At 43.5% G+C, this 26,226-nt stretch overlaps 1 long non-coding RNA gene across 1 annotated transcript in view; it reads left to right on the forward strand.

Moving 5' to 3' along the window:
- Window positions 1-1,052: 1,052 nt before the first annotated feature.
- LOC122459650 overlaps window positions 1,053-26,226 on the forward strand; it is a 28,723-nt gene continuing 3,549 nt past the window's right edge. Inside the window, exons 1-2 of the long non-coding RNA XR_006280472.1 lie at window positions 1,053-1,180; window positions 18,083-18,087. This is a non-coding gene — a long non-coding RNA (uncharacterized LOC122459650). The remainder of the gene's footprint in view (window positions 1,181-18,082; window positions 18,088-26,226) is intronic.

Consider the following 26,226-nt stretch of genomic DNA (forward strand, 5'->3'; position numbering starts at 1 on the left):
AAAAGAAGGTTGAGAGGAGATATGATTGCTCTCTATAAATATATCAGAGGGATAAATGCAGGAAAGGGAGAGGAATTATTTAAGCTCAGCACCAATGTGGACACAAGAACAAATGGGTATAAACTGGCCACCAGGAAGTTTAGACTTGAAATAGATGAAGGTTTCTAACCATCAGAGGAGTGAAGTTCTGGAACAGCCCTTACAAGGGAAGCAGTGGGGCAAAAGGACATATATGGCTTAGTTTATGGAAGGATGATATGATGGAATAGCCTAATTTTGGCAATTAATTTATCTTTGACTATTAGTGGTAGCTATGTCCAATGGCCTATGATGGGAAGTTAGATGGGGTGGGATCCTAGTTACTACAGAGAATTCTTTCCTGGGTGTCTGGCTGGTGAGTCTTGCCCACATGCTCAAGGTTTAGCTGATTGCCAAATTTGGGGTTGGGAAGGAATTTTCCCTCCAGGGCAGATTGGCAGAGGCCCTGGAGGTTTTTCAACTTCCTTGCAGTGTGGGGCACGGGTCACTTGCTGGAGGATTCTTTGCACTTTGAAATCTTTAACCATATTTGAGAACTTCAATAGCTCAGACATAGGTTATGGGTTTGTTACAGGAGTGGGTGGGTGAGATTCTGTGGCCTGCATTGTGCAGGAGGTCAGACTAGATGATCATAATGGTCCCTTCTGACCTTAAAGGCTATGAGTCTATGAGGCCATCAAAAAAATTGTTGCGAGAACTCCTGCCTTAACTCTTTTATGAACCTTTGTATATACTCATTCACTGACTCCCCCTCAGTGTCCCTTTCCCAAGAGTCTCTGATGAGATTTAGGAGTCCCCTCACTTTCCTTCCATACAGAAGATCAAATGGTCCATTGAACCTCTCCACCAGAATATTTGTCTCTGGGTGATATGGGTTATTTTAGTTATTTCACTTCACACAACTTACACCATTCACTGAATAGCTGGGACGTGAAATTTGACCCACAATTTAATCAAATCTGTTTAAGGAAAAAACCACTCTGCTGAAAATATTGAAAAGGGCTTACTGTGACGTTCTCCTGGTGTTCTCTGGACTGGTGATCTGCTAGGTCACTCCAACCCTCGACTCTGGGAGCCAGCCTTCCCCTGCTCTGCTGTGAGAACCCCAACTCCCGGGCTGTTCATGCACAACCTCTAGCATGTAAGCTGCTCCCAGCTACGTGAGTGAGCACTTTTGGACAGCCACTGCTTTAATTGTTCAACTGAATGACATTAGCCAATATCTCTGGTCCCCGACACAATCCTAGGAACCTCCATCTTGCAGTGTCCAGTTATGCCCACTGGATGCTGCAAGCTTATATGAGATTTTCAATTTAACAAAGAAATTGATATGTACCAGGATTGTTATCCCTAGGGGAGTTTCTGCCATGCTTCAAACCAAATGTACTGCTTCAGGTAGAATAAACAAACAAATTTATTAACTACAAAAGATAGATTTTAAGTGATTATAAGTCAAAGCACAAGAAGTCAGATTGGGTCAAATGAAATAAAAGCAAAACGCATTCTAAACTGATCTTAACACTTTCAGTGCCCTTACAAACTTAGATGCTTCTCACCACAGGCTGGCTGGTTGCCCTTCAGCCAGGCTCTTCCCAGTCATCAGCGCTTCAGCCGCTTGGTGATGGTGTCTATAGATGGAGGTGAAAGAGGGAGACCATGGCAAGCATCTCTCCTTTTATCAAGTTCTTTCTTCCCTCTTGGTTTTGCTTCCCCCCCACTTCAGAGTCAGGTGAGCATTACCTCATCGGAGTCCCAAACTGACCAAGAGAAGGGGAGTCACTCACTCTAGAGTCCAACAGATCCTTCGTTGCTGCCGAGGCCAGTGTCCTTTGTTCCTGTGAGGCTGGGCTGGGTTTGTTCCATACATGCCCTAATGAGGTGTGAACTGCCCCTCTGCTCCTGGAGAGTTTTGCCTGGGCTTGTTTTAAGCCATGAGAACATATTTTCAGCCTCATAATTATATACATGAAATTAAACCTATAATATTACTATAACAACAATGGCTCAGTGCATCATGAGCCTTCCGAAGACACACAAACATGACAAACTTTGCATTGGATACCACATAATCATATTATAAGGATGAACATGGGGATGTAGGATATTCTCCTGCGGTACAGAGTGTCACAGGCTTTTGCTACAGGGTCAGCTTCTATGTTAGAGTTATTACCTCTGGATATCTAGTGCCAAAATCCATTACAACGATGTATCTATTTCATATTTAGGTAGGATGTAACATAGGGCCTACAATGTCCATTGCTAACCTAAGAAATATGTCTCATGTCACAGATAAGGGGTTTAGAGGAACTTTTGGGGGGTTCTGAAAGTTTCTTTCTCTTTTGACATAAGTCTCAAGATCTGCAATAGTCTTTTACATTATTCTGTATCCCTAGCCAGTGAAAATCTTCTTTAAACCTATCATAGGTTCTCTATGCCTCCAACTGACCAGCAAAATGATAATCATGTGCTAGCAACCTTAAGTGTCCATGATGCTGGTCAGACACAACCAGGTCTGGATTTAGGGCCAGGAGATCTAGGGGACTGCTTGGGGTGCCAGGCTTGGGGGCGCCAGGCTCAGGGTGCTGTATAGTATTCAAAAGTTTAACAATGAAGGGGGAGCACCAAAGATGCTCCTCACTTGGGGAACCATTTGCTCTAGTGCCAACCCTGGGCACAATCAATTGCTTTTAAGGTTTTCCAGGGCTTTTATCTTTCTTCCATGTAAGTTACTTGTACAATCTCCCTTTCTCTTCAAAAAAATCTTTCCCCATTTTCCCTCCCAGATCGTACCACGGATGTCTTCTAGCATAGGTTCTGCTCTCTTTTCATTTGCAAACCCCTGGCTGCAGACAGCCTCTCCAGTCACAGGGATAACTCCTCCTCCTTCAGATTCTGTATGCTCACTACTCTCCTCTGCTATGCAGGAGCTGGCCATGGCACTTTCAACATCTGAAAGAAAATTGCTTTCTCTTGCTTAGCCAGGGCTGAGGCTGTCCCCTCCCCACACAGTTGTCTTTTTGTCTGCACAAATCTCCTCTTAGATTACAGCACAATATTCATTTTTGCTGCAAGCTACTATATATTTTCCACTTTACACAATATCAGTATAATCAACAACAGAACTGCTGTTGGAATACAGCTGGCAGCCCACTTTAAGATACTCACTAAACCTTCAAATGTGCCTGTGATGGGGCAGTGGCCCCTCATTGGTAGGTAAGGGGTTAAAGAAGGGGCTGCTGAGCAGAGGAGCAGGCAGTCACTCCGTGAAGGGTAAGGGAGGAGGACTGGCTGCTTAGAAGGCTGAAGCACTATGGACAGAGCAGTGCCGGGCAGGGTCAGCAGAGTAGGAGAAAGCTCCAGGCTGACAGCTGTCAGACTGAGGCCCTGAAACAAGGGTGGAGAAGGTGCTAGGGCTGTGGGGAAGCAGCCCAGGGAAGGAGACGGCAGGGTTAGAGGAGGGGCAGTATGTGGCTGCCAGCTACAGGGTCCCTGGGTTGGGACCCGGAGTGGAGGGGGGGTGGGGAAGGGCAAGCCCCCATGCCCTGATCCCATTTCCCTGACAGGAGTGTTGGGAGGGGCAGGGGGACTGCAGGTGGAAGGGGTGTGGAGGGGCCCCCACTTGCTCTGGTCCAGAGCCCCACAAACCTGCCTTTGCCTGTGGAATCAGCCCCTGCCTGTTCATTATGGTATGGGTATGCATCTTTCTCCTCTCTTTTTCTTGAGTTTCCTTCTCTTTCATCTCCATGGCCATAGGTGCTGGAACTAGGGGTGCAGGGGGTGCTGCTACACCCCCTGGCTTGAAGTGATTTTCATTATATACAGGGTTTACAGTTTGGTCCAATGGCTCTCAGCATACCCACTATAAAAATTGTTCCAGCACCTCTGTCCATGGCTTGTTCGTGTGCAGCTGCTTCCTTCTCCTCTTTCTCCCTCTCAGTTTCTAGCACCTGCTGGTGGAGGTCTTCTTGCTGCTGCTTTTCTGCCTTCCCGCCCCTTGGCTCTCAGGTCAGCTTCACACTTTGGTATTCATGCTTTTTTTTCTGTTGTGTCAACCTAGTGAGCTCTAACTTTGTGGTTACTTCTCTGATGCTCATGTTTATGCTTTACTTTTGTTCTAATCCCCTTATCCAAAACTAACCAACAGAAAATAATAAACCTATAACCAGTCTTTAACCTGTTCCCAACCTTCTCACTTGTGACTCACTTAAAACCGGTTTATAAGTGCTGGAAATGTGAACCTCAGTTAACCAACAAATGGTGTGTAAATCCTGGTTCAGCTATACCAATGTGACCAGTAAGGGGTTCAGTCACCATCTGCTGTGTTACCCAGGGTGCCTTGTGACTGTGTGGCTTTGGTCCAGAGCTCTGACCCACCACAGCCTGCCAGCAGCCTACAAGCCTCACCCTGGCTATACCCAACCTGGTTCCTCCTTGTGGGCTGACCTTAGTAAGCTTCCAGCCCTGAATTCAACCCATAATAGTCCTACTGCAGGAACCTGTCCCTCTTGCTGAGCCTCACAGAGAAAGTGCTATGTTTGCTTCCCTTAGATGGGCAGTAAAACTATATTCTGTTAGCTGTCTAGAAGCACTCACTTTACTGAACTTACACAGCACTGGTAATTTATAATGAAGGTAAAATAAATTTTATTAACAAAAGAACATGAATTAAATGATACTAAATAAAAGAACTAAAGGAAAAATAGTTACAAGCAAAATAAAAGCAAAAACACTCATCCAAAGGTTTAAAACTTATAAGTTTTAGCAAGATACAATATTTGTTTAAGATGGTCTCTTGTCCAGCTTTTACTGGCCACCCTGGCCAGGACCCATCACTGAAATCAAATTGTTTGTTCCTTTGTCTCCTAAGGTGAAGGCTAAAGATGGAGTCTCTCTGTGTTCCTTCTATCCCCAAAGGGATGTCTGTGTCTTACAGATCAAGAAGATCTGCTGGGGATTCTGTCTTGTGTGCCATGTTAATTCTCTGTCTTTTGAGTTCAGGATCAGGATAACACTCACTGATTTAGCTTGATGGCTTTGTTTACTTCTAATATGTAAATTGAGATAAACCCCTTTCCTTTGCCTAGGACAGACCTGTTTATTACCTTTATCTAGGCTAGGCTATCTGGTCTTAAACAGAATACCAAGAGTATTCATAACTTCACATATGTTAGCAAATACATTTTACTATGATATTAATAACCACTGTGTTATTATATTTCATATACCTCACAAAGCATATTTTGTACAAATATTATTGCAACAGTGGGTAGGGTGTGAATACAGGGGTGCCTAGGATCACAGCTTGGTATTTGTGTCCTTAGCTAGAGATTTCCATGAAAGAGAAAACACGGGTATGCAGTGCTGATTCATAGATTCCAAGAACACTGGCGATAGAATTTCTCCAAAATAATTACTAGAGCAGACCTTTTAGAAAAATAGTCTATTTTGATTGAAAATTGCCAGTGATGGACCATGAACCTTGGTAAATTATTCCAATGGTTAATTACTCTCACTATAAAAATGTATTCCTGAGTGCTGCAGGTGGCCGTGCAAATGTAAATAAAGGTGCTGCGGGTGGCCGTTCAAATATAAACAAACTGTCTGGTGGCCTGCCAGTGGATTACCCTGACAGGCCACAGGTTGCCCACCACTGACTTATAGACTGTAATCAAGTCCCTTCTCAATCTTCTGTTTTTAAGCTAAATAGACTTCAAATCAAAATTAGGGCCCCAATCCAACTCCCAGTGGTGTCAACAGCTATCATGTGGAGTGAATGGACTCTTATACATTTAATGCGATAGTGATATTTCAAACCTTTACAGTTTTTTTGAGCAAGCAAATGGTTATGCTGATTGGTTTTAGGTCAATTGTAAAGGTAAGTGTCAGGCAGATGCACTCCTGTAATCCAGATGCTGGAAATATTAAAAAGACTAATTTCACATAATGTTTTTTACAATAAGGATAAAGTTTTCAAAAGTGCCTACGTCCCATTTTCAAAAGAGATTGGCATTTAGGAGCCTAAATCTCTCCTAAATGCCCAAAGCCACTTTTGAAATAAAATTGAGGCTCTTAAATCAGCTAGGAGCTTTTTTGAAAATTTTACCTTACATGAGCAGTTCTACAAGAAACAGCATATTAAATCTAGGAGTGATCAAATCTGAGTTTTGGTGTTGCCATCAATTTATTTGAGTAAAGATTTGATGATGGGAAAATATTTGCTACAGTCTAAAATATTAAGAAAAATATCTCTTTTCCTGAGAACACCTTTCTGAATCTTTGGAAACCCATAACCTGTCTTCATGGCTCAAAAACAAATTTGCCTCACATTAACACAATGGAAAATCCAAACCAGCTGACTTCTCAGTGTTAGATACTATTCATTAAAAAAAGAAAAGAAAAAGAAAGAGGAGTACTTGTGGCACCTCACTCACACCTTCTTGTCAACTGTTGGAAATGGCCCATCCTGATTATCACTACAAAAGGTTTTTCTCTCCTGCTGATAATAGTTCACCTTAATTGATCACTCTCGTTATAGTATGCATGGCAATACCCATTTTTTCATGTTCTCTGTGTGTATATATATATATATATATATCTTCCTACTGTATTTTCCACTGCATACATCTGATGAAGTGGATTTTAGCCCACAAAAGTTTATGCTCAAACAAATTTGTTTGTCTCTAAGGTGCCACAAGTACTCCTCATTCTTTTTGCTGATACAGACTAACATGGCTACCACTCTGAAACCTGTACTTTTAAAGTGACAGTCAGTTGCATAAGGTATTTCAAGACAGAATGATGTGGTAACAGACATTAGTGTTTTTCCTATTCAGAGAAAAAATATTCCATGACACAAGTCAGCTCTGAAATAGATCACTGAAAAACATCTTGTGAAAGACTTGTCTACTCTGTTCTGTTTGTTTGGCTTTGATTTGAATTGGTAGACTGTGTCCTGGGTTTAATTTGTCTAAGTTCTCCTTTGCAGGAATTTTTATGGAATTTGAAGCTTTTTCAAGTCTGAACTGATCTTTCCTTTTTAACTAAAGTGCAAAGCAAAAAAAATGGGTTTAGTACAGATTTCTGTTTTTAATGCTTTCGCTAACTGGGCTTTTTTCTTTGTGAAATCTTTTTGGAGTTTCCAGATTCAATGACAATAACATAGAATGTAGCATCACAAATACCAGACATCTTATTTCAACCCATTCAATCCTTGTAATCTGTGGTATCCCATAATGCATCACTGAGTGATCTCTTCAACAAACAGAAAATATAAAAGGAATATAATAAGGGGAGAAAAGAATCTTTTAAACGGTTATTTAACTCATATTTTTGTGCCTATTGGGATACTGTGTGAGGTACTATGCAAACATGTACGAAGCCAGGATCTCAGTGCCTAAGAGTTTATTATCTAAGCAGAGGAGTGACACACAAACAGGAGAGGGATACAATCAAATGTATACGATTTGCATACACAGATGTAAAACAAACGTACACCTGTACATGCAAATTGTGTATGTGTGTGTGTGTGTGTGTGTGTGTGTGTATTGTGATACAGCATGGCCAGAAGGCAGCAGGAGAGTGATCTAGGAGAGATATGTAAGTCCCGGGATGAAGAGAAACCTTATTCCCTGTATCAGGAAGAAAGGTTTCTATAGATTAATTAAAAGCACCTGAAGCCAATTAGAGCACCTGAAGTTAGTCACTTGATAAAAACCCCCTGCTTCAATCAGCCAGGGGAAGGAGTTGGAGCAGAGAGCAGTTTGGAGAAGTGCTGTGGCTGGCTGGAAGACCAAGACCCTAGGTAAAGAGACACTCAGCTTGTGCAGAGAGAGAGAGAGAGAGAGAGAGAGCAGGAAGCCCCACAAGCTGAAGAGCAGGAGAGGGAAGTAGCCCAGGGGCAGGAAGCACTAGTTCAAGTGGTTTACCACTATCCCTAGGGCCCTGGGCTGGGACCCAGAGTAGAGGGTGGGCCTGGGTCCCCCCCTCTCCACTACCCTTCTCTGGGTTACTAGTGGGACAGTAGATAGTTTGGGGCAGGAAACTGCATCCTGAACCCTCCCCAAGAAGAGGAAGCGTGGAACCTATCATAATCTTACTGGCAATTTGCCACAGTATGTATAGTGTGTGGGTGTATATTAATGTGCACACACATAAGAAGAAAGAGTAATAAAATGCTGTCTTTCCTCATCAGACACTCATTTTACTTCTCATAAATTGGCTGATATCCTATAGATGTCATTTCAGTGATGGATCTTGATGAGAAATTTGAAGGAGGAGCTACTGGTAATTAGAATTTATTCTCATTAGATTGAAATATTAAACAGTCCTCAATTTGCACAGTTTAGAAGTCTCTGACATGGTTGCTTATTTTTGTGTTTAATTCACCTAGAAAAATGCAGCTTTTTATAACTGTGTGTGTTCTCAGTGACAATTCCAGAGACATGCCTTACTCATCTCCACCAATTTTTTTCTAATGACCACAACTGTACACATTTGTTTCTCTATATTTCTACCAAGCCTGACCTTACTTTCACCCAGATCATTTTTAGATGTGCACAAGGCATGAAAATGTTGTATTATAGGACCAATACAGTTCTCCAAGGGGTGCCATTCAAGGTATACTTTCCCAAATTTAAAATGAGTCTGAACTTTCGGTCTATAGTAGAGGCCTTGCCGTAGAATGGATTTAGAGTTGCTTTCAGGGGCTAATGAAGATGATATTTTAAAAACACAATGTATTAGTCTGATCACATCCCTTTTCAGTTAACTTTGGTGTAGTTTGATTAGCTCTATTGAGCGGAGAGCCAGAAAACACTTGTAGAGGACTCGGAAATCTGAGTGAATAAAATCTTCACATCCTTGGACCAGATCCTGGGCCTAAGCTCTGTCCCTTTGCACTGCTATGGTAGGACAAAGGGGAAAGAGCTACTGTAACAGGGCATCCAGGAATTCACCTGACACAGAGGAATCCAGGGGTAGTATAAAGCCACCATAGCCTTTTCTAGGCCCTCTGCTCAACAACCCCAGCCCTGCCTCCAACCCAGGTGTAGGACACAGAGGGAAGAGATGGTGCCAGACTGGGTGTCAATACAGCAGCATGCACTCCAGTGAGCCCAGGCTAGCAGAGTGGTTCCTAAAGGAATACTATAGCCAGCATAATTTACAACAGGGACTGGTTTGCTCTGCCCCACCCCAGTCAAGTAAATGATCAGAGAAGCAGAAAGGTGACTTAAAGCCACTTTCACCTGCCCTCCTCCCATCACACACATACTGGCTTAGGCACCCTGCATAGTTCAGCCAGAACTAGAGATTGGAAGGCTCCTGGTCTTCCTTTTGACCACATTCTCAGTCATTAACTTACTCAGAATATATTGAATACTTTAGGTCAAATTCTACCTTCCTCCTGCTCATCCTGCAAAAATTACAACTCCTAGCAGTGGAGACATGACTTTTTATACATGAGAGTTAAAGCTGGGCAAACCCCCCCCCCCCACAATGTACGCTGCCAGAAAAGCCAACAAAAGCTCATGGACTCACAGGCATGCAAAAATCAGTGCATTCTTCATTCTCTCCTTGAATTTTCATGGAAACAAAAAGCAGTTTCTGGAGACAGAAGGCTGTCATTTCACTTGCAATATGCTCTTTCCATTGCAAAAATGGCAGATTTCCCTCTTGGACAAAATTCACCATTTTCACTTAGAAAATCTCATATCATAGCAGGAATGGAAACATTTCACCATAGATCAAATTGACAAAGGGTACAACAGCCATTACCCACATGAATGGGCCTTACTCATGAAAGTAATCCCTGCAGTAATGGTTTTGAGGCCCAAAAACTGCACCAAAATATGAGGTTTTGTATACAAATCACAGAATATTAGGGTTAGAAGAGACCTCAGGACAGAGGTGAAAGTAAGTCTAGGGACTTACCGATACGGGGCTGGGCTGGGGCCAGCTCTGGCCCCCAGAAGGGGCGGGGCTGGGACTTGGGAGGAAGGGGCAGGGCTGGGGGTCAGAGCCAGCCCCAGTCCACCCTGTTCCCCCTCCTGCGGTAACAGCAGCAGCCGGGTGCTCTGGCAGCGGTTTAAAGGGCCCTGGGCGGTAACAGTGGCTGGAGCTTTCCCAGAGCTTCGGCTGCCACTACTGCCCCAGGCCCTTTAAATCGTCCCCAGAGCCTGCTGGAGCCCTGGGGAAGCGGCAGCGAGGCTCTGGGGATGATTTAAAGGGCCAGGGGCTCGGCCGTCACTACCGCCCCAGGCCCTTTAAATCGCCGCCCCAGCCACACCGCTGCTACCCCAGGGCTCCGGCAGCGGGGCTCTGGCAGCAATTTAAAGAGCCAGGGGCTCTAGCTGCTGCTGGGAGCCGCAGGCCCTTTAAATTGCGCCTGGGGAAGCACCCACCCTGGTATTTACTTTCACCTCTGCCTCAGAAGGTCATCTAGGCCAATCCCCTGCTCAAATATTCATCTGCAAGTCATTTTGACCAGCTCTATTTGGCATAAAGTTCCCTAAAACGTTACACATCCTCTGAGTATCATCCAAAAAGTTTTTCAACTTACAGATTAGACATTGGATATGGTCACCATAGGACATGCTCTCTTATCTTGCCACTTATTAAATTATTAGCAGTAGTAGTATTTATATTGCAGTAGCATCTAGGGCACAAGCCAGGATCAGAACCCATTGTGCCAGGTGGTGTACAAACACAAAGGAGAGTCTCTGCCCCAAAGAGCTCACAGTGTGTTTTAACACAAGAAACAAAAGTGAATACAACATACAGTAGGAGAAAATGGGGTAGTAAAGACAAGGGAAACATGCAGTTAGAGCATTTACTAACATGGCCTAGCAATATCCAGAACTAGATGATTTTGTGTGTGACTTGTTTTAAATTCTAAATTAAAAACAACAGATGACTTTCCACCTCGTAGGTTATTAACCAGCCTGGACACTTTTTATACTGCTTTCCCAGTTAAATGATTTGATGTGGTAGGGTTGTTTGCCCTCTCTCTCACCTTGAGTGTGGAGGAAACTTCCTGAAGGCCTGTCCCTTTAAAGGCCATTCCTCCCTGGGAGGACTCAGCAGCATTCACCTCCTTCCTGGCATGATCTGGAGTGGGCCAGATTCTTTAGCTACTATCTTGGGACGAGGGCTTGTTGTAAGAAATTGCAGAACTAGAACCTTGGAAGTTCAGTGCTACAGATGCATCCCCAGTGCCACTAGAGGCTTAGACTAGATGTCCCTGGGAGGACCCGGCAAAGCTAAGCTCGACAGAAAGTACTACCCTACAGGGCTGGAGTGGCAGTCCCTCACAGCCCATTGACTGGCTGATACCAATATATGAATCGGGAAGCCATGCTAAGGGGCTGACTGATGAGTAAGAAATAAGTAAGTAAGACCGATGAGTAAGAAGTCACAGATTACATGACTTTCTGTGACCTCCGTCATAGGTGCCGACTCCATGGGTGCTCTGGGGCTGGAGCACCCACGGGGAAAAATTGGTGGGTGCTCTGTACCCACCAGCAGCTCCCTGCCCCTTCCCCCCCACCCCAGCTCACCTCCGCCTCCTCCCCTGAGCATGCCGCCACATCCTACTTCTCTCCCATCCCTCGCAGTGCTTGCACCTAAACACAGCTGTTTCATGGCGCAAGCACTGGAATGGAGAAGGAGGAATGCGGTGCACTAGGGAAAGAGGTGGGGCCGGGGCGCAGATTTGGGGAGGGGCCAATAGGGGCAGGGAGGAGGTGGAGTCGGGGCGGGGCCGGGGGGTGCAAGCACCCACCGGCGCCAACAAAAGTTGGCACCTGTGACCTCTGTGACTTCTGCAGCGACCGGTGCTGGCTCAGGTGCTGTCTGGCTGAGCAGCCCCTGGGCCAGCAGCAGTACTTCAGGTGGGGGCTCAGAGCTGGGTAGGAGGTTGCATGAGAGGCAGCACTTACCTGTGGGGGGGCTCCCCAGCTCCCACTTCCATATCTCTGCAGCTCCTAGGCGGAGGGAACAGGGGGCTCCATCCATTCCCCGCCCCTGCAGGCACCACCCCCAAAGTGCCCATTGGCTGTGGTTTCCGGCCAATGGGAGCTGCAGAGCCAGTGCTTGTGGGGTGAGCAGCGCACAGAGTTCCCCTGCCTGCTCCTCCCCTTAGGAGCCAGGTAGGGAGCCTGTGCGCCCCAGCAACCCTCTCCCTCCCAACCCTGCCAGCACCAGCAGCGGTCCTGGGCTGTGCGCTGAGGCCTGGTCTCCCCCCTCAGAACCCGCAGAGCCCCTGTATCACCCCCATCCGGAGTATCCATGGCCCCCCGGCCCAAGTTTTAGTTAGGGGTATATAGTAAAAGTCATGGACAGGTCACGGGCTGTGAATTTTTGTTTACAGTCCATGACTTTTACTAAAAATACCCGTGAAAAATACCCGGTAGCCTTACTGATGAGCAACACAGACTGCCTGTCTACTTCTTCTCCAGAGCTGCTAATCATAGACCCTAGATTCTGGCTTCTCACCTTGATTTGTCCTTGACCTCACTCTTTGATTACTGTCTGTCACCTGCTGCCTGACTCTGATCTCCTGGTAACCTGACCTTGTCTGATGCCTGACTCCTGGTCTGCCCTCTGGCCTGTCTCAGATTCTGACCTTCTTGCATTTGACCACTATGTCAGATTGCCCGTGTCCTTGTTGTGACCATTGTTGTGGGGCTGCCTTCCCTGCCTACTGCTTGTGGAGGCCAGGAACCACCTTCCAGCCTGATAGGGGCCTGGAATACAGCAAGTGGAGGGAAGGGAAAAAGGCAAATATCATAGTTTCAGGGTGTTCCCCCTGTGTTCCCCCTCCATGATCCACCAAGGTTTCCCACCCTAGACTCCTGGTTTCCCAGCTGTCACCTCTCTTGGGCAGGGACCCACATAGCTCAACTTTCCGACTAGGGATTTTAAGGTTGCACAACTCCCTAGATTTAACATTATGATATTCCTAGCATGCCAGACAGCTGAAACAGGCCAGCATGTACACTTTGCTTTCTCACTGAGAGTTATGACCAGTGTATTGCCTGCAGACACAACTTCCCACACAGCTCTTCCTAAGCACATTTATTTTTAAGGTGAAAGCATTAAAGAGAGAACATATCAAAGCAATAAAACCACCAACACCATGCTAAAAAAGTTATCAGAGGTCACCTCCAATTCCAACATAGGTCTCTGGTAGGTTTTAGTTCTTCGACGTCCAAAGCTGTTTTTTCTCCATGGTTACAAGTTCATCCATCTTAGATCCAGAACCAGAATGCAGGCTGTGCAGATTAACTGTTTCTTCATAAAGCTTGGCCCTTTGACCTTGGTTTTCTGTAACAGAGAATTAGCAGACAGCCACCCTTTCCTCAAAGCGTAGCTTCAAAAAGGCTGAGTTTTTTGCATAACTCGGGTTGGGTAGTTTACATTAACCTTTCCCTAGGAATTCCCCAAGAAATTCATTTTATGCTTATTGTCCCAAAAGCCAATTTTCATCTAACACATTTTCAATATAGTCTTTGAACTGCCAGGTCTTACATCTGTCACATATCCCCAGAGCGGTTACAGCAATCCTGGCCCACAATAATACATAAATTTACCGTAATAGGGTCTTTCAAGGGTATTGCAGGAAATTGCCCCATCTACCACAGCAAAGAAACCTTGAAATGCCCCCAGCCCAGCTTTGCAAAGAGGACAGAGAGGAGACAGGGTGCTGGAGGGCGGTGGTGCCTGAGAGAGGAAGAGCAGAGGGTGGCGGGGGGGCAGTGGTTAATTTCCCTGCATCTTAGAGGTGGCAACTTACAGATAAGAAATCCCTTTTGGCCATCCACCTCCAATAATATTCTCAATCTACTTCAATGAGAAATACAACTAAAAAAATGTTTTCCTTACCACCAAGTACTGCTGGGAATCAGCTGTGATGAACCGGCTAAGTAGGGCTACAGCTACAACCAGTCCCCTCCCCACTTCCCTTTCCCTTGGACAGGTAGGAGGAATGATCTTCAGCCAAGAAGTGTTTGGGCTCGTGGCAGCCAGAGGCTGTAGAGAAAACAGAGACAAACCAACAAGAACTCTACTCAGAGCCACCTGTGGAACAGGTTGTGCTTGTTGAATGTTCCAGCTGAGTGTGGGTCTGTGTGGGATGTATTGGGAGCAGCAGTGGCCGGGCATGAAGCCCATGTAGAGGGATCCCAGTGAGAGACTAACTGAGCCAGGCTTGAAAAACTGCAAGCTCCTATTTGCTGGACTAGAAACTGGCACTAGACCTGAAGAGCCCTGACTCTTAACTGGACTGCCCCCAAAAGTGCTACTGCTCATTTTGAACTGCAACTGTGCAAGCAACTGTTCCTAGGGTATCTGTAATATAAACCTTTCCTGCCAGCCCTAATGAAATACCCTTTTCCTTAGCCATATGTCTGAGTTGCTGAAGTGTAAACAGAATCTGAATGAGCCCTCCACTGACATCTAGTGATGAGATGTGGAAAAGGACTTCAGGAGCTGATCTCATTTGTATGGGCACACACACCCTGCCTAAGTGCTTAGCATGATGGGACTCTGTGCTTGTGAGAAGGGAAATATTGCCTCTTAGAGGCACCCAGGGAGTGGAGTATAGTTGTCCCATGTCACTAGGTGGGGTCTCGAGCTGGTTTTGTGTTGTATTGTTGAAAAGGAAACCCTAGATATTGAATCCGGCCCTTGTTGCTGCCAACTGTGACTGGCAGAAGGCTTACAGAAGTATCTGCAGTGCTTGCCACTGAGTGGTGGTACATCTGTCATGCTCCTGGTTCCTTAAGCACGTGGTTTATTTCAGCACTTAGCAGCTACAATAATTAAACAGGTTTCAGAGTAGCAGCCGTATTAGTCTGTATTCGCAAAAAGAAAAGGAGTACTTTTGTCACCTTAGAGACTAACAAATTTATTAGAGCAATGAAGTGAGCTGTAGCTCACGAAAGCTTATGCTCTAATAACTTTGTTAGTCTCTAAGGTGCCACAAGTACTCCTTTTCTTTTTGCGAATAATTAAACAGTATTTCTTTAATTGAATTTAAAACAAAAATATTTGGGTTTTCTAATTATGTCAAAAGAACTTTTTTAAATTGAATTTTGAGGTTCTGCCATAACTTTTGTGTTTTCCCAAAGCCACCTCTGTTTATAAGTTAAGATAAAGACTGTTCACTTTTCACATCTTGTGCAAATGGGAAGGGAATAGGGGGTTTGTTTCTTCCAAAGACAAGCAGTTTATTCCATTCATAATGGATACATGTAATTGGCCTCAGAATGGCAGGTGTTATGTTGACATCAAGCCATTCTGACATTGACAAAAACTGGGGAATACAGAAACACCGAGGAGTCTGGTGGCACCTTAAAGTTTAACAGAATCTTTTGTGGATACAGACTAATACGGCTCCCCCTCTGATCCTTAGGGAATACAGAGTTCTCTGTTTGAGATACCAACTCTCTTCAGTCCCACACAGCCCAGGAAAGTGTTTGGTGTGGAATATGATCTGAAACATTTACTGACTGCATTTATTTTTATTAATACAACCCTGGGGAATCCAGATCTTATTTCCAAGGTAACCTGAGACCACATGGGCCAAATTCTGCTCTCAATTACACTTATGTATATTCATAGTAACTACATTGACTTTAATGGTTTTCTATCAGACTTATTCTGGTGCAAATGAAGGCAAACTATGGCCCTTCAACTCTTATTATTTTTATTATTTGTATTATTGTAGTTCCTGGGAGCACCAGTCCTGGACCAAGACTCTTATGATAGAAATTTCCCTTTTCTGATTTGCGTTATATTTGTACCAAGGTTCTTCTGTATCAATAATATTACATCTTATTTTTCATCACCTAAGCAAACAAGAAAATAACCTGAGAGTAGAAACTGCAAATTGAGTCCACTTTTGTTATTTCTGTTAATAACCCTACTGGCTTCTTCCTCACATATTCTCATGTTTAGTAGTATGGAGCCACAGATCATCATCATCAGTAGTGTGAAAGGGCCAGCAGCACTCCACAAGCCATGACTAATTAGGGGGCAGACAGGGAAGGGAGCTGTCCCCAGAGTGCTGGTTGGCTAGGGCACTGTGAGGAAATCCCACCCTTGGAGGAAATCCATTCCAGCATCCAATCTGGATCTGGCCCAGTCACCTATCAGCTGACATAGGGGAGAAGATAAAGAGAGAGTTCATGGAGGCTGAGGCCTGAAGGTGTTTGGATTGGCTACTATTGCTTCTAGAGGGAGCAGGCCTAAACCTAGCCTGAACCTGTGCCTCGATAATCAGCCCCAAGGAGCATGCTGTGGGTAGAATCACAGCCAGGCTGAAGGAACAGTCTGGACCCGCACAGTGACAGATGCCAGGAGACATCACAGAGACTAGGACTATCCTAAATGAGCTTGCACCCATACTTAAGCACTACTGACCAGTACAAGGGGCAGAAGGTACTCTGTTTGGGGCTAAGAGTCTGGGTCTGGGGATCCGTTTGGACTCCTAATGGGTTAGAAAGCATTCTTCTGTGTATCTAGCATTGGACATTCAGTATATTACGCTTATGCTATTCTTCTGGGGAGGGGTATGTATGACTCCCCATTGGGGCCCCTGTATGGTCTCTTGGACTAATTAAGAGTTTGTTCTGCCCAGATAAGTGTTGTTTTCTAGCTGAGTGTAACATTTGTTTTCTGGGATTAATACTGCCTCCCCAAAAATCGTGGAAGGGAGCTAGAAGGGTTGGACCTGGTGGGAGCCAAGTAGGGCTCTCAGTCATCCACCTAGCAAACCTGGGTGTCCTCACCACAATAGGGTAGAATGTAGGATGGGCTGAGCTCTTTTAAGTCAGTCAGTGCTTTCAGAAATCCCTGTGAGACAACAGCTGAAGTGGATTTATCTACAATGAGGTACATATTTTTGTAAAGATGTTTCCCCTGTCTATAATCCTAGGTGCAGGTCTGTTCTGCTAAAATGGCTCCTTACAGAAGTAGCAATATGGTCAGGTTGATGGAGAACTGGAGGAGACATCAGGAGGCCTAGATTATATTCCTGGTTGTGCCACTAGCCTACTATGTGACTTGGGCAAGTCATTTGACCTCTCTGTGCCTCAAATTCAGTGGTTCTCAACCTTTCCAGACTACTGTACCCCTTTCAGGAGGCTGATTTGTCTTGTGTGCCCCTAAATTTCACCTCACTTAAAAACTACTTACATAAAAAATCAGACATGAAAATACAAAAGTGTCATACCGCACTACTACTGACAAATTGCTTACTTTCTAATTTTTACCATATATTTATACAATAAATCAATTTGAATATAAATATTGTACTTACATTTCAGTGTATAGTATATAAAGCAATATAAACAAATCATTCTCTGTATGAAATTTTAGTTTGTACTGACTTTTCTAGTGCTTTTTATGTAGCCTGTTGTGAACCTAGGCAAATATCTAGATGAGTTGATGTACCCCTAGAAGACCTCTATGTATCCCCAGGGGTACATGTGCCCCTGACTGAGAACCACTGCTCTAGTTTCTTCTCCCACCCTCTGTCTGTCATGTTAAATTAGACTATAAACTCTTTCGGGAAGAGACTTTTTTTGCTATGTGTATGTACAGTGCTTAGCACAATGTAGCCCTAACCTCATGGCCTTTGGTGATTTCAGAGTGCAGATTATAAATAAATAGCTAAATTTAGAACTGATTAAATAATACAATAAGTGATTCATTATTTTTTGTTAATAAACATGAGTTCCTTCTTCCATTTTACATGGGGTCATATTGTTCTGTATGCATATTTAAAAGATGGCTCATTGAATCATAGGAACGTTTGTGAATCATGAAAGTTTCAGTAATTTTTCATTAATTCATGTTAAACTCATATTGGAAGTGTGTGATCTGCTATTTGTTACTGGCTATTTCTCATTCATTATACTCCTATTTAAAAAGTTTGACTTCCAGCCAGGTTTCAGAGTGGTAGCCATGTTAGTCTGAATCAGCAAAGAGAACGAGGAATCCAGTGGCACCTTAGAGACTAACAAATTTATTTGGACATAAGCTTTCGTGGGCTAAAACCCACTTCATCAGATGCATGGAGTGGAGTCTGAATGTTCTAAATGCCACTAGCTGTCACCTTCAGCCCCCAGCTAAAACCTCTCCAGCGCATCATCAAGGATCTACAACCTATCCTGAAGGACGATCCCTCAGTCTCACAGACTTTGGGAGACAGGCCCCCCAACCTGAAGCAAATACTCACCAGCAACTACACACCACACAACAAAAACACTAACCTAGGAACCTATCTTTGCAACAAACCCTGTTGCCAACTCTGTCCACATGTCTATTCAAGAGATACCGTCATAGGACCTAATCACATCAGCCACACCATCAGGGGCTCGTTCACCTGCACATCTACCAATGTGATACAGTATATGCCTTCATATGCCAGCAAAGTCCCTCTACCATGTATATTGGCCGAACCGGACAGTCCCTATGCAAAAGAATAAATGGACACAAATCAGACATCAAGATTTATAACATTCAAAAACCAGTCGGAGAACATTTCAACCTCCCTAGACACTCAGTTACAGACCTAAAAGTGGCAATTCTTTAACAAAAATATTTCAAAAACAGACTCCAACGAGAAACTGCAGAACTGGAATTAATTTGCAAACTGGACACCAAATTAGGCCTGAATAAAGGCTGGGAGCAGATGGGTCATTACACAAACTAAAAACTATTTCCCCATGCTAATTTCCCCCTACTTTTACTCACACTTTCTTGTCAGCTGTTTGAAATGGGCCACCCTGATTACCACTACAAAAGTGATTTTTCATCCTGCTGATAATAGCCCACTTTAATTAATTCATCTTGTTAGAGTTGGTAAGACAACCCCCATCTTTTCATGTTCTCTGTGTGTATATATACATATCTTCCTACTAGAAAAGGAGTACTTGTGGCACCTTAGAGACTAACAAATTTATTAGAGCATAAGCTTTCGTGATCTACAGCTCACTTCATCGGATGCATTTGGTGGAAAAAACAGAGGAGAGATTCTCCTCTGTTTTTTCCACCAAATGCATCCGATGAAGTGAGCTGTAGCTCACGAAAGCTTATGCTCTAATAAATTTGTTAGTCTCTAAGGTGCCACAAGTACTCCTTTTCTTTTTGCAAAAACAGACTAACACGGCTGCTACTCTGAAACCTATCTTCCTACTGTATTTTCCACTCCATGCATCTGATGACGTGGGTTTTAGCCCGTGAAAGCTTATGCCCAAATAAATGTGTTAGTCTCTAAGGTGCCACCTGACTTCCAGCAAGGGAGCAGAAACAATATCATATCACTTAGGTAAACAATCAAACACGCAAATAGAAAAATGCCAGAGACATAGTCAGAGAAAGTATTTTAGCCTTTGGGTTGCTGGCAAACTGTTTTCTTACACTATTTGGGAAATATTTGTGAAAACTAAACTAAATACATTGATTCTAATTTCTACCAATTTGGTAACAGAAAAAACACTAATTTTGTCAGATAACTTCACTAGTTAGCATCCTGCTATTCAAAATTTTTAATTTACTGGATAAATCAGATGTATATGCCTCATGAGAATTGCTCATGAATTTGAACTTTATTAGATCTCAGTATTTGATTTTGACTATTCTTAGTGAATAGATTATTCACTATTCTTATAGTAAGTTTCTATCTTACTTAACAACACTTTAAATCATATGTTCAAGTAAACATAAAATTAGATGAAAAACTAATTCAGCTAATAAAGCCCAAGAAGCAAATATATTTTAAAATATTACTATAATGAGGCTCCAAGGGTTCAACAGAGTTCATGAAATTGAAGACTAAAATACCAAGACTTCTTTATGCTTGTTTTATGCTAGATTGTTGATTAAAATGGACTATAGCTTTACAGCATATTTACATAGGTATGTACTTTGTGCTATATATAACAATGAGTTCCTACCTGTCTATAACTCTTCATATTTTTTATTTTAATTGGGAATAGTGTTAGAACATACCAGTAACAGATGCTTAAAGTAATATGTTGATTCCTATCATATACCATCCTTTATGGAGCAACCCTCCCAAGCAATGAGATATGGAGCCTATCACCTTTAAGTCACTGGTTCAACTCCAGTCCAAGTCAGGCAATGACCAAAAGTCATTACCATTTGACAGCTATTACATCGTAGGAATTGGTGGGCTCATTCCACTCATGGAGCTGAGGTAACCACATCATAAAACCATCATCACAAGAGCTGAAAGCTTGGTAAAAAGGATCCTGGTTCATCATACAGCAGCTTGCCTCATAGACAGGGCAGGCCAAGTAGGACACATCATAACAGTGCACTGCACTGACTGCCCATTAAATCCTGGGACCACTTCATGGTCTTGGGATCCAATTCTGCAAATCCTTACTCTTGTGAGTATTCCTTCTTGATGGAGTAATTCCACTGAAATCAATGGGGCTACTTATTTGAATAAGAACTACTCCTAGGAGACAGAGTTTGGGACCTGGGATTGGGGTCTTGGTCCTCAGCTTTTAAACTCTACATTAGTTAGGTCAGTGTTTCCAAACTTGGAATGCTGCTTGAGCAGGGAAAGCCTCGGCGGGCTTGGCTGGTTTGTTTACCTGCCATGTCCACAGGTTTGGCTGATCGCTGCTCCTACTGGCCGCAGTTTGCTGTTCCTGGCCAATGGGGATTGCGGGAAGTGGCAGCCAGTATGTCCCTCGGCCCATGCCACTTCCTGTATCCCCCATTGGCCAGGCACAGCAAATCGCGGCCAATGGAAGCCACGATCGGCCGAACCTGGGGACCTGGCAGATAAACAAACCAGCCGGGCCTGCCAAAGGCTTTTCCTTAACAAGTGGCATCCCAAGTTTGGGAAAGACTGAGTTAGGCCATGAAAATCTCGGAGGCCACATCTCCCACCACACTCTACCACAGCAACTCCATTCAACAGGGATGCTTCAGCCGACAGAGTTCAGGTTTGAACTTTGGGAGCCAGCTGCAGTGGAATTTACTGGGGCCTTGCCTTTGCGGGGCAATATGAGATATTAATTTATTCTGAAAAGCATTCTCATAACGTTTAAGTAAACATTTTTACTATTAAGTAATGGGGAAGGGGAAGAGGGCCAGAGATCTCTTCTCTTTAATAAGGGATAAAATGCACTAAATTCATGTAATGACAGCTAGATGTGGTGGGGAACTTAGAAATGTGTATAATAATTATAATAATAACTAAAGGGGAAAGATGCAATATTATTTCTAAATTGTTTGGGCATTTTATTAACAGTGAAGTATTACCATTTTTTTTAAACTATGCAGCTATGTTTTGGTTTTATTTTGTTTTTTTGTTCTCTGTCCGTGTTTTCCCCTTTGTCTTCTTATGGTAATTTAACTACCAGAAGCATTATTTTATCCATATTTTTCACCTGTTCTGTTTCAGGTTTTAAATGTCAGCCAGGGAAAGAAGCAGATCAAATTTAAATGATTATACCTGTCACAAATAAGTTATCACCCAATCCTAAAACAATGAAAACCAAGCCTGTTTTCTAGTAGTTCAGCATAGTTGAGTTTCTAATTTATTAAGAATAGATAATTACCTCATGGTGACTGCAGGTAAAATCCAAATCTGGTTGAAACATGATCACATGGATTTACTGACACAGTCATTCTGTAGCCAGATTACAAAAAAAGTTTCAGTAGGATTCAGGTACCTCATGGTTATAAATATACTAATACCACTAAATATTCATTTACTACAGAGAAGGGTCTTGCATAGTAAGTCTAGGGTTCAGAAAACTACTTGCCTGCAGCTGTGATGCTGGGGACACATTTTACTGTGATCGGCATACTCAAGTTATCAGCACACTGCTAATTACCAATAAATTACTGTATTTACCAGTTTACAAGGACAAATTCAAACCTATTTAAATTCAAAGGTATTTAAATTAAATATGCCATTTAAGCAATCAGACAGAATTGAAATTAAATCTGTTAAATTATAGCTTTCCCATTACAACAGCAAACTCATAAATAAATGAGAAACAATAGAGTTCTTCTGATGTTTTAATTGGTTGCTTCTGCACTAGGTCATGTTAACTCAAGCATTCCAGCCTTTAGAGAGACATCCAGAGCTGGACACTACACCAGGAGAGGAAGCGCCCCTGAGGCAGGAGAGAGGCTGTTTCCATTACCACCTTCCTTGCAGGTTCAGCCAGTGCTGGGCTCCATATAAGCCCTGCCTATGGAGGCTGCAGTGGGAAAGTGCTGAATCAGTTATGTCCTGGCCACAACACCCTGTGGCCCGCACCACTGACTCTTCAGGCTGTGCTGGCCTCCTAGTGGAAGGAAAGTTTTTTTTGTTGTTGTTTTTTTTACAGCTTTTTTACACCATAAGTAGCCACCCCTCAAAGTAGACTGTCTGCTGTTGAAGCTCTGGGCCTGGGACTACACCATCAGATGCTCTTGGTGATCTGAGAATTAATCTGGCTCTGAAGTTTTCCATCACATTTGTTTAATTCAAATATACTTTTTATTTTTCTTGGTTACTAACAGCAACTTAGAAACACACAACTGAAATCTATTTGTAAACGGAGGTGATCTCTCTCCCTCTGTGCTACTTGTTTGTTTGCTAACAGCTGTGAAATTGGGTGTCATTTGTTTGCATCCTGTTTCTGTTTCCTGGTCCATGAGTACCAGCATATTGACTTTATCATGTTCAGGCACTGCACATTTTCCTTTGCTCTGCAAAGGAGTCTGTTTTGTCACACTTTGCCCTTGCAGTATTTCTATTTTGTCTTCTACAGCTTCACGCACCTTTACATGTCATGCTTACTATTTAATGCTTTTAAATAACATATCAGTGTTAACACAATATATGTTTCCCCTTGTTTCTCTATTATGCTTAAATTTTTCTCTACATACAACATGAATTTGTTCATCCTCCTTCTCAGCAATGGCTGATTGGTGCCTGACCTCTAAGCAAAGGTGTGACCCAACCACCCTTCAAATCACATCTCTTCTTTGGTCTTGTTCCTGTCCAGGAGTTTGCCTGCCACAGACTGAGGGCAAAACGCCTTACTGGAAGAGAATAATTCTACCTGTGTCCTTCGATTGAGGCCAGGTCTATGCTTGAAAGGCATTGCTGGTATAGCTATACCAATATACTCCTCATGTACAATATACAATATTCCTCATGTGGATGCAGATACACCAGCAAAACTGTGCTAGATAATACTTAGTCCAACCATGAGTGGAGGGGACTGGACTAAATGACCTCTCAAGGTCCCTTCCAGTCCTATGATTCTATAACTAGGGGCTGGTATAACCTGACACTCCTCTTCACATCCTTGACTCACATAGCTGTGCTGGGAAAGTTTGTAGTACACCTGTCCTGAGCTGGCTGGGTGGTTTAAGTCCCATGAGTTCTTTATCATGTAGTATCTCTCTCCTTTAAAGTCGCAGGATTCTTTTCTCCTTGGAGCCAGCTTGCTTAAAATTCCCCACCCACCCCCCAACAATTCCTTAAAAGAAGACTTATTAAAAGGAAAAAATGGATATGAAACAAAGGAAAGGGCTTGCACAACTCATCTAAATTACATATCTCCTAAACTAGATGAGGAGTTTCTTTTCTGTGACTACGGTGAGAATGCAAGTTTTACATGTCCAAAGAGCAAGCCCTGGCTCTGACCTCTTCTGTCTGAGGCCAGGTCTACATAGCAAGATGTTGCCAGCATAGCTGTATCAGTCAGGAGTGTGAAGAGGTGTGATCTGTGACTTAGCTGTGCTGCCAAAGGCCCCTAATATAGAAGCAGTTACACTGGCAAATCTGTGCTTTTGCTGGTATATCTTACTTTGCTTGGAGGGAGGGAAGGTCTGGAATAAGCTATACACTCAAAAGCACCATTTTCCCGGTATAGCTGGATATGCACTAGGAGCATTTGGCTGATATAGTATACCATCAAAGCTTTCCAAGTGTAAACCTGGCTGAGATCCAGCCCCACACTGTAGCAAGAGAGACCAAGATCCCCTCCAATATGCAACTTGTCCTTTCGAGTCTACTGCTGTTAGATCCCCACCTGAAATGGTAATGAACTCTTTTTCCCCAAAACCAGATCTAACTCCTCAAGTTGGAGCATCAGCACACCACACTAATTGGAGTTTCTCTATTTCTTAGGCCACATCTACACTACAAATTTTGATCGATGCAAGTTACATCAGCATAAAGCTGCCACAGTTAGTATATCGCTCATACACATGTCCGTGCCATACATACTCACTAGGAGTTCATGTTGAAACAAAGTGCAGTGCACCAGTGATAGGCATTCTAGGGTGCCATGCACCACCCACTGGTGCAATGCCTTTTGGGGAATTTTCCCAATGTGCTGTGGGGCACAAGTCAAACAGGAGGAGGGGAGTTGGGAGCAAGAGGTCAACTGTGATGGGTTGCCCCCACTTTCTAGGGTGCCACCTGATGTACTGGGGTACCACTGAGCCCACCCCCTGTTCCACCAGCCTGGGCTCCCTTACATTGTGCTGCTGAGCCAGGCCTTCAAACCTCCTACAGCACACCCAGCTGCAGAAAGACACAGACACTGAAATCAGCACTGCATGGGAAGACTCAGCTAGGGAATTGCCAAGCACTCAAGTGCACACCCCCTCTGGAGTGTAAACCCAAAATTGTACTGTCTTGCACTGCACAAAAAACTGTACAGTTTTTTTCATGAAATCCACCCCCTCCCTCAATGTGGAGGAAGATATGCATAGCTTTTTGCCCCTGCACAAATTGATTTAGAGAAAACAAAAACAAGTGTATTAACTATAAAAGATAGATTTTAAGTGATTATAAGGGATAGCAAATAGATCAAAGCAGATTACTGAGCAAATAAAACAAACACACAAACTAAGCTTAATACACCAAAGAAACTGGTTACAAGTAGTAATTTCTCACCCTAAATGTTGTTTTAGGCATTTCTTTCACAGGCCAGATACCTTTTTCAGCCTGGGCTCAGCTCCTCTCTCTTCCTCACCCCCACTTTGGTCTTTGTTTCTTAGATGTTTCCAGCAGTCATCCTGGGCGGGGATTCAGTGAAGAATGACCCCTGATTAAGTCACTCCCCTGTCTTAAATAGGTTTTACATATGATGGGAACCCTTTGTTTTCCAGTGTGGTTCCTCACCCCATCCCCCAGTGGAAAAATACTGGCATTCTATCATGGAATCCAGTACCAGATGACTTCATCGTGATGACCCTGCAGTGTCAAAGAAGCCATGAGTCAAATAGCATCCCAGGAAGCTTCTCAGGAAGGTGGGAGATCTTCAAAGTCCTATTGTTCTCCTTAATGGCCCATCCTGACTGATTGCATTCTGTAAACCCACGAGTGTAAACCCACTTGTAATTGTTACATGGTCAATATTCCTAACTTCAGATACAGAAATGATACATGCATACAAATAGGATAATTATATTCAGCAAATCATAATGTTTCAATTGATATCTCACAAAACCCATCTTGCATAAAACACATCTTAGTTATGTCTAAGGCTGCGGGTTTGTCACAGAAATCATGGATTCTGTGACTTTCCATGACCTTTGTGATTTCTGCAGCAGGCCTGCCCTCCCCTCCACCTCCAGCACCAATGGGGGTCCCAGGCCACATGCCTCTGCCCACACTCCCACCCAGCACCAGCTGGGATCCCGGGCCATGCACCACCGCCCACTCCCCCCTAACCACCCTCCCCCAGCTCCTGTGGGGCCCCCAGGCAGCTCCCCCACTCAAGTTTTATTCACTGGTATTTTTAGTAAAACTCACAGACAGGACACAGGCCATGAATTTTTGTTTATTGCCTGTGACCTGTCTGTGACTTTTACTAAAAATTGCCATGACTAAAACATAGCCTTAGTTATGCCACATTCATACCATAACAATATCTCTATGAAGAATAGGGTGTGTAGCGTCATATCCATCAGGCAACTTTTCTCCATTCTATAATGCCATCCCAATCTGTAATTTTTGTGCCTTTCTTTAAAATCCCACAAACACACATGGCGTTTGTTGCTACCTGCCATCTCTGACAGAAGCATGGAGCCTGCGGGGTTCTGCACTATTGTCATGAACATTGCAAACCCAGGACAAAATGATCCTCTGATATTTTCAGAGCCACATGAAGTACTGCAACAATG

The sequence above is a fragment of the Dermochelys coriacea genome, chromosome 3 (assembly GCF_009764565.3).
Source record: "Dermochelys coriacea isolate rDerCor1 chromosome 3, rDerCor1.pri.v4, whole genome shotgun sequence".
NCBI classification, from domain to species: Eukaryota; Metazoa; Chordata; order Testudines; family Dermochelyidae; genus Dermochelys; species Dermochelys coriacea.